At 35.9% G+C, this 7,935-nt stretch overlaps 1 protein-coding gene and 1 long non-coding RNA gene across 2 annotated transcripts in view; one reads left to right on the plus strand and one right to left on the minus strand.

The window, feature by feature from the left end:
* The window catches only part of LOC115241879, an 8,785-nt gene extending 8,357 nt beyond the window's left edge, over positions 1 to 428 (minus strand). Inside the window, exon 1 of the long non-coding RNA XR_003884979.1 lies at positions 9 to 428. This is a non-coding gene — a long non-coding RNA (uncharacterized LOC115241879). The remainder of the gene's footprint in view (positions 1 to 8) is intronic.
* LOC115241870 (hepatocyte nuclear factor 6) overlaps positions 1 to 7,935 on the plus strand; it is a 71,609-nt gene that overhangs the window by 46,573 nt on the left and 17,101 nt on the right. The window lies entirely within an intron of this gene.

The raw sequence follows: 7,935 nt of genomic DNA on the forward strand, positions 1-7,935 counted from the left end.
TCTTTTACGCACATACACTCTGCCATACACACATCGCGTTAGCAATCAGCTGGTTGCAGTGTCCGACGGCCGGCGATCCGCAACAACTTTTGTTAAAGTGACGTTATTTTAAGAAACACGTATTCTTGACATAATTCTGAGATATTTTCTTCTTTACCAAAATTTTATTTAAAGCATAATTTTATGTTGTAAGATAAAATAGTTAGCGACCCATGCGGTGGTAATGAGACGGTCAGCTGTGTCGGGCGCTCGCGGCGCGCCGCGCCGCTCCTGCCTGCCTTCTGTATTCGACGCGTGATTTGCTAACTATTTTTGCTTATAACTCAAAAATTACGCTTCAATTCAAATTTTGGTAAAGGAAAAATCGTCTTAGAATTGTATCAGGAATACGTCATTTCACGGACGGAAGGTTGTTCCGGAACACCCTGTATATTGATAAAATCCGTTGAGCTCTAAGGCCTTCTTTAGGGCCGGCTAACTCGTACCCTATCGTGCTCTCACAAACGCGAACTTCTACATGTGATCGCGATGTAAGACGTAAGATATATTGACAATAATTTAGGTAGACAATGTTGACGTGTGTGTGTGTGTGTGTGTGTATGTATATATGTATATGTATATATATATACATATATATACACGTGATATATTATGGCCTTTATACATCCATATATATTCGCCTACATATATTATATATATATATTGTATCTTGCTGCTGCTTCTTTAAACGTAAGCCTTAGATTAAAAAAAGAAAAACAGACACTTTACATACAATTAACATTTACACCATCCTTACAACGACACAACAACGATTCAGTCGTATGTATATGTGACTGACTATTACAAAGAAATTCTGAAAACAAGAAATACTAGACAAATGACACGTACGGAGGCATTTTATTGAGAAGCCGCTCGGGTCGCTGTTGTTGAACTGATGGAAAAGGTTGCGAAAGAAAAGAAAAAGAAAGAAACGGGGGAAAAGGGAAAGGCCGAGGAGTGAAAAGAGAAGAGGGAGAATAACAGAAATCGTATTCCAAATTGAATCGACAATGACTAGCAGTTCCTAACTTCTCAGCTGGTTTAAGCATTTCTTGCATCGTCATTTGGTATTTTCACATATTAACGATATAATTAAGATAAAGCTACGATTAAAATAATCATAAAATATAATACGAAAAAAATTGTAAGACGGATTATTCATTAATCTGAGTCACTTACAGTTTTCTATTATGGAAAAATAAATAAAGAATATATCTCTTCTAACGTCCGATTAAAATTAATTACGTTATCAAAAACAACAGAAAGATCCAGTTGAGGGGTTAATCTATGCCCACGAGATTCAGCGTTCGCGATTCTTGCGGGTAACCTCGTCACTACCAAGCAGCCACACTCTAAATTCGAAACTAAATATGCGAATCGGAAGANGAGAGAGAGAGAGAGAGTGAAAGAGAGTGTAAGAGAGAAAGGAGAGATTACACGCAGCAAATCACTCGACGATCGGATTGATCGGACTTTGACGTGGGCACGATCGCTCGTGTCACAGGGGCGTGAAATGTCCACCTGTCATTGGCAGGGCTGTTTCTTGGTCACTTTGCGCGGCTTTGCCGATCTTCGGTTAATGTTTTTGCAGAATTTTCCTCGTCCGAAAATTAAGTTCGCTCTTCCCGGAGCAAACTTATCGAAATAACCCTGCAAATGACACCGGAAGTAGGTGGTATTGACTATCGATGATATTTCAATGAGATTAAATATGTACCATCCTTTCTCGGATAATCTATATTTACTTGTCCGACTGTAAATTATTAATCGTTACATTGCTTTACTTGGCACAAGTGTGAAAAACAAGTTTGTGAATGCATGTCGAGAACTTTGTCCCATTGATTCGAGCAGGATCGTATAATTTAGAAGTCTAGATCTAATTTATTCAATCACATTATAAATTACAAATACTTAATTTAATAATAAAAGACGTAAATATCGATTTTTCTTTAAAAATTGCAAAAAACGATGTATAACAGAAATTAATAATAAGTAAAGATTAATATGAAAGTTAAATTAATTTTTTATTATTATGCATTTATTCTCTACTCGATTAAAATGAGAAGAAAACATCGAGAATATGAATTAGACAATGCCACCTACGTAAAAGACCTTTCGCTAAAGTTTCCTTTTCTCGTAAAAACAAATGTGCTCTTCCATTCTGCAAAGGAACAATTCATTTTCTTCCTTAGAAAACAATCCTCGAAAATTGCGCACATGTTTATCGGGAACGGCAAATAATTAAGTTAATGACGTGCCCGCTGAATGATGTAACGCGGCAAATGGCGTATTGAATAATTACCGTGACCTATGAGAAAACCGAATTGATCGTAACGCTCGCTGTTAATTGGTTTCCGCGTCCTATAAATTTTTAACGCCTCGTAACCATAATTGCTGTTTATCGAGTTTATCATTTCTGCATCGCAGAAATTCTGACGTGCGCGAAACATATATTTGCGTATTATATCTTTTCTAAAGATTAAAGAAATTAATACTTATATATCTACATCTATTTATATATTAATTTTTCTATTAATTTTTTGAATTAAATTAGAGATATTAAAACAATATTTTTTTTTCTTATGAGATGACAAGAAAGAGATACAGGATATTTTCATTAACATGATGAGAAAATGAAAAGCACGCTATTTTATAACTTTCCTGGCATATCGTCGACTTTCCAAATTAATTTGTCTACAACGCGGAGAGCGATTGCGATTTACTCTTTTTTTTTTTTTGCAGCATGGAAGACGCGTCAGTTCGCACGATAATAATGTACAATTGTCGATGTATTTCAAGCAACCGCTCGCGAGATTACAACAAAACGCGCAGCATAATAATCGTGTTGGTTTGCCGATAAGTAGCACGCTGGTTTCCTGTTTCATTTACAATGAGATTAATCGTATCCGTTTATTTCGGCCAGCGCTTTCTGACAACGGCCCGAATTAATAGACTAATGAAATGCGACTCTAATAACACGACACGATGACTGATTATATCTCTTATTATTTCTTTTTTGTTCTTTTTGTTTCAATGCGCATCGACAGGCAAAATTTGACAGGTTGTTCGAGTTTTGAAATCACAATCGGCGTAAAAAGAAAACAATTATTTATATCAATCACATAACATTGAATGTTTAAGAAATAATGAAAATATACATTATTAGTTTTATGATATATTTAAGAATTATCACGCGATGATGATCTAGGATCCTTTTTTTTTTTTTTTTTTTTTTTTTAATAAAAAAAAAGTTTGTAAAGACGAATTTTTTTTTATTAATTAATAAATAAATTTAAAGAATCATATTGTAAACATTATAATCTCTCCGTGATGAATGACGATGAATGAGATTTGCTATCACGATTTAGACGTGCACGAATTGACGTTTTTTATCCCCGACAGTCACGATCATATTCTAGGAAGGTTACGATCGATCCCGTCATCCATATGTTCATTCGATCAGAAGTAAGCACGAAGCCACGCTGGGATATGCATACACGTACACAAATTGCACACATATACACGATACACATTTACATAAAAAAAAAAGATAGGCATACAAAATTCTAACTTTCGAAAATAAATTTTCTTCATACATTTGCCGCTATTTAATTACACAAAAATCAATCGCGCGCACACAGCAAAAATTATTCAAAATTCGAAAATTATTCGGAAAGATTTGGCTAAAATTAAAAGCGAACTTTCTTCGACAAGATTTCGAATCCATAAATTGCGCGCGCGCGCGCACACACATACACAAAAAGAGAGGAAGAATATTCTATTTGTACAAAACACTTGCTCCGCAATTGAAATACATCGGCAAAGAGAATCCCCGAAACACCCCTAGGATCACCTTTCACGATTCGATAGATATGTATCGATGTCGCTATCGTTACGTGTCATTAAGGACATATATCGACATGTCAAAATATGCGACATCGTTGTTAAAAATTAAATACAAAAGAAATTGGCCTACTGATTAAATTTAAACATTTCAATGAGGTTTATAAGCGAAAAGCGCTAACATAAGACGAAGAATCGCGAAAGGTGTACGTTTTAGAATTTTATTTGTTTGAGGAAGAGAGAGGGAGAGTGCTTACGGAGTAAAGGAGGAATAAAGAGAGATTGAAAGCAAAAAGAGGGGGGACGAATACGGTCGGTCAGTCGGTCTTTCGGAGGAAAAGAGAGAGATGAGAATTTCTCAATAAAACGCCACCGGGCTATCAGTTATATCAGTTATATATATCTCTATCTATATATCTATATCTATATATATATTATATATTAGTAATATATATATATATATATATATACTGCATGGCTGAATATACATATTATATTACGTAATTCACAGAATGACTCTAACAAAGGTTCTTCCCCTCCGTTCTGCGTCTTCGAGTCTATTTGCCTCGATGCATCGAAAAAAATTCAAAACGCATCGGTCGATTTATTCGAAAAAAGATGAGCATAAATATATTTTATATAAAAAAGCAGGGTTATAGAGTCGGGTAAATTCACAAAACACGGGAGGGGTCGCGGCGCGTGAGTCGCGCGCCACCAGGGTGTCCCTGAATAAAAATAACTCCATTACGAGCCGCTATGACTCTGCAACACACACGAATGAACCCGAGGTGTCCGAGAGGCAATTTATTTAACGAATACGCGAGATATTATTCGAAATACATACACACGTATACAATAATCCCGCGATATTTCCAACTGTCAATTTCCTTTATTTTTCTTTTAACAAATTTCAAGGATCTCTAAGCTTTCGAAGATACAAGAACAATTTAATCTTACATTAATTCGCGTTAAATTGAGAGATTTATTTCATTTTTTATACATGAATAATGTGTCATTTTTTTTTTTTTTTTTCTCGTCATATTAATAGCGCACAATATTTATCGTACAATATTTGACAAGGTTTTCGAAGGACACCCTGATGGGCCGCCCCGATTCCTCTCGTGCGAATCCGACGACGGCGGTTCGAAAGTTTGTTTGTTACGTGCAACGGCATGGAAACGAGGACGGGAAACGCGAGCGCGCAGTGACGACACGCTTTATACACGTGGAGAGCGCCGGCGCCCTCGTTTCCGGTGCCCTTCTCTGTCTCTCGCGTCTTTGTCCCTAGAAACACGACACGAAGACGTATACACGGGGAAAAGTGATCTTTAGACGAACTGCCGGCTACGCCAAACGTCGACGAGCTTCACTGTCTCGGCGGAGTGTCTGATGACCTTAATAGATTCTAGTCCTGGAAGACCGTTTGCCGGAAACGCAAATGTTTTTATATCAAGAAGCATTAAAATATTTTCAAAAGCAATCACGATAAAATACAATATTTCGCAATTAAATTTTTATAATTCGACATCGATCTTAACGATAACGATAACAGAAGGAGAGACGCGATCTATTTCTGCTAAGAAAATTTCTCGTCCTCGACGTAAGCCAGGATTAGAAAGGGATCGACAAGGCTAGCGAAGATTTGTCGGCGCGTGGTGTGAAAATGCGATGTCTCGATAGACGCGAGCATCTTGCTGCGTGCAGAACAACCCCTCGCCCGATGATCCCCCACGATTAGTAACTAGCTGTTACTAAGAGTTACCAACCCTACTTAGCTGTTAAATGGATTGACAAATAGCCTACCTGCCAGGTAGTACCTGCTCGCCCCAGTCCCCCTTTCGCTCAACCCTGAGAACCAGCCCCCCCACCCCACACTTCGAACAAACTCGACGCGTATATCATACAGCAATATATAAAACAAAACAAAAAAAATATTTATATGTGTATTTTGAAATATTTTTAAATTTTTATTATATATATATGCATTTTTTAAACCGTCTTAAATCAATGTACATGTATTTAAAAAATAGAGTAGAAATTGTTTATTATTTTATAAGAAACAATTTCTATTTCCTTTAGTATGAATTTAAGACGGTTGAGATTAGCTTTTAAGGTCAACCAAAAATGTGCATAATATTTAATTATATTTAGGTGCAATGACATGGTACTGTTACATGCAAACGCACGTAAGTATTAACAATGTAATTACGTATTCTCGCCGTTTCACGATATACATATATATGTGCGGGTTACGTTTGACCAAGTTGTGATATTCGGCGTTTGAATTAGTGATCGACTTACGCGTTAATCCGTAATCGGTATGATTGTAAATGCATTCGACAGAATTAATCGCTTTATGCGAACGAACGTTCGATACACATGATAGAATGACTTGATGGAATAATATAATTTTAATCTTATCACAATATACATACTTGAATGCTGTATCATATACGCGTCAAGTCTCTCACAAACTACATATATACCGAGAACTACTACATTAAACACAAAACACTTATGCGAGCGTCGCGACATTTGTCGGTTTCAATATTATAAAGAAATAAAAATAAAATCAATCACACAATCACCGGATCGCTCGTCTCTAATTTACCGCGATTTCTCTTAGGCAGTGTATTTGTGTGCGCATGTGAATATGTGTGCGTGGTTATTTAGTTTCAGATCAAACCTGCGTAATAATCGTAAAACTGTCCGTTCCATTCTTCCAATGAAATAGCTATATCGAGTAAAAAATTATCAAAAATTTCGTACAAAAAAAAAAAGATTATCGTCATCGCGGATTCAAATAACATTTCAATTTCGCGATAATTGCCAGAAATGAAATGTCTTCTCTAAAATTGTCAATTCCATTCCTTCGAGAAACAACGGAAGGAAGTTGGAGAATAACACGAGGCAGAAGGAGAATAATGGAAGAGAGAAAGGAAAGGAAGAATAAGGACATGAAATGGTACACTACGAATATCGGCGGTGGGCCCGCGGGGCAATAAGCGATAAAATCGAATAGCCGCTATAAATCTCGACGAAGCGAGAAAATCCGAAAGAAGTCGGTTTCGGCCGCGAACTTTGCGTAGAACGCGAGTCTATCTAACAAAATGACGGGACATCACGCGGATGCTTTGTCAGATTCCTGAAAAATGTGACTCTTATCTTTGCGCGAGAGGACAAAAACAAACTGTATTGCTTCGAAAATTAAATAATGTCACTTTGTAAAATTATTAATTGAAAAATTCGATATCAATTTTAAATTTTAAAGATGCGTCAGCCAAATGCAAAGTATAAAAGTGCCTTTAAGAAGTGAATTGCATAAATTGTATAAAAATGGACCATTTAATAAAAATAGAGACCGCTAAAAAATTCTGAAATTAAATAATAATTTTGTAAAAAATTCTAACAAAAAATATACTGCAAAATTTCGGTGTTTTTTTTATGATATATAAAATATATATATTAGTTTTTATTTTCTTCTTTCACAAATTATAATTCGAATTTTAATCTCTTGATTTATCTTGATGTCGAGTCATTCAATATTTCTTTCTTTTTTTTTTAGTTTTATGTCTCTTCTCAAGACATCCTGCGTATAATCGAGAAACGGCCAACAGCAAAAGTGAGGGTGGGTGGGGCCACGTGACGCCAACAGACGGGGTATCTCGCTCGGGAACGGGATCGCAATCATTCTTGAGTTATTCCAAACAGCGGCTCAAATTCTCCGCTCTCGAGTATGTGGGTGAACGTGTCCACCTGACTTCGAGTGACAAACTCGATTTTGATTAGAGAACGAAGCAATCCGCGGCAGGGAGAGAGAGAAGGTGCGGCTGGCCCGACTACATTACCCCTTATATTAGTATATTAGCCTTTAAGGACCTTACGTCTCTCTTCTTGAATCAAGTGATTTTCAAAAATTTCTCAATAGCAAACTTTATTTTTTAATAGTTATTTTAATAATTAAAAGTAGTTTTAATAACAGCAAAATTATTAATATATATAGAATAAAAATAATAATTTATAATAATTTAATAATATTTTAAAATAGTATTT

The sequence above is a fragment of the Formica exsecta genome, unplaced genomic scaffold, assembly GCF_003651465.1.
Source record: "Formica exsecta isolate Colony F162 unplaced genomic scaffold, ASM365146v1 scaffold120, whole genome shotgun sequence".
NCBI lineage: Eukaryota > Metazoa > Arthropoda > Insecta > Hymenoptera > Formicidae > Formica > Formica exsecta.